Raw genomic sequence first — 1496 nt, 5'->3', positions numbered from 1 at the left:
CAGGTGTGTGAAGGTGTGGCGGAAGGCAGGGTCATCGTGTCGAGAGCACCCAAACACTAGTCTGGATAAATGGAGGTACGTTTCCAGGATAAAGCCTGACAACCAGGCTGATTCCTGGAACAGCTCTGGATAAAAATGTCTCAGCTGGAACTCTTTCGCTTTTCTATTTCCGAAAAAAAAAGACTCCTTCAAACCAAACATGGTGGCAGACACAGAAACGTACATAACAATCTACACACAAACAGAAATACGAATAACACAAGTCGCTATAAGAATAATTTGTTATTAACTGTAAAATAGCTTCATGATCTACGGTCATTATGCGAGTGGTAAATGCGGGCTTTGTGTGTAATTACAAGTGGTAGTGACTGAGATAGTATGTACACAATAGCAGCAAACATACTTTTGGTAAACGGGACGATGAGGGGAAAGAACATGTGATGGAAGAGGTTCAGATTCACAATGAAAAGCTTTCACTTCTCACATCTCGATCACTGACTTCATTACACATATGTACAATAGCTTTACATGTTGATATTCATTTGGTATGTTGTTGTCACACGGCGATGTCATGGCGTGAAGAAGGGACTGTTGGCAGATTAGTCTTTATCTCTCGGTTGATTGGCGGAACAGCTCCGCCACGTTCAACTACAAAGAACTCACAATGTGAAATGTGAGGGACACACTTTTCAGAACATACAAAAAAAGATTTCACACTTTGATCTTGGCCCTATCCCATCCATCCATCCACTCATTCACTCCATCCACTCATTCACTCAGACTTCTATACTTTCATTCATTCATCATCCACGATTTCGGTTTAATTTCAGCAAACATTCACAGCGAGCCATCCGATCATCCATCCACCCATCCATCCACCCATCAATCCATCCATCCATCCATCCATTCATCTTTCTGTCCTTTTTTTGTGTGGAGCAATGGATCAGCCAGCGTGAATAAAATATTAAAATAATTCCTCTCTGATTTACTTTTGTTCATATTATTTTAACACTATGTACAGTCCTGCCGCTGGTCTGAAACGAGGACGCTGGGAGGGAGAACTCTCTCTCTGACTCTCTCAGTGGGTGAGTTCCATGCTGGCGAGTTTGGGGGGGGTGGCTGCGTGAGGCGAGGAGTTAGGCCCACAATATTTGGACAGATGGAAAAAAAGTAGCCCGGCAAAGCAACGTTTTCTTCTTTTGATGGGATGAAAATGTAAGAGGGCGCTGGTCTTCTCCTCGCCGCGCCCTGCGGGACACGCGGAGCGACAGACTGAGGACGAGGGCTGGGTAGCGTTCACTAATGTCCCATACCGGTACCAAAACCAATACTGTGACTTCGATACCAGTTCCTAAATGATACTTTTTCGCTACCAATTTTATAGAGAAATTACAACATTATGTCACAAATCTTTTTATGTATTTCCCAGCTCCGACGGCGTGAGCCGTCTCCATGTAACGGAGAGTTTTTCCTGCGTGTCTCTGTGACGACAGACA

The 1496-nt window shown here is 44.0% G+C and overlaps 1 protein-coding gene across 1 annotated transcript in view; it reads right to left on the bottom strand.

Annotated features, from left to right (window-relative positions):
• Positions 1-1118: 1118 nt before the first annotated feature.
• Positions 1119-1496, bottom strand: part of lrp5 (low density lipoprotein receptor-related protein 5) — a 73784-nt gene continuing 73406 nt past the window's right edge. The window contains 1 exon segment of the mRNA XM_028584913.1: positions 1119-1496. This exon segment is cut by the window's right edge and continues 565 nt beyond it. The gene's annotated coding sequence lies outside the window, so the exon portion shown is untranslated.

This window comes from Perca flavescens, chromosome 8 (genome assembly GCF_004354835.1).
Source record: "Perca flavescens isolate YP-PL-M2 chromosome 8, PFLA_1.0, whole genome shotgun sequence".
NCBI lineage: Eukaryota > Metazoa > Chordata > Actinopteri > Perciformes > Percidae > Perca > Perca flavescens.
The sequence above is the reverse complement of the archived record's forward strand: the minus strand, read 5'-3'. Positions and strand labels throughout refer to the sequence as shown.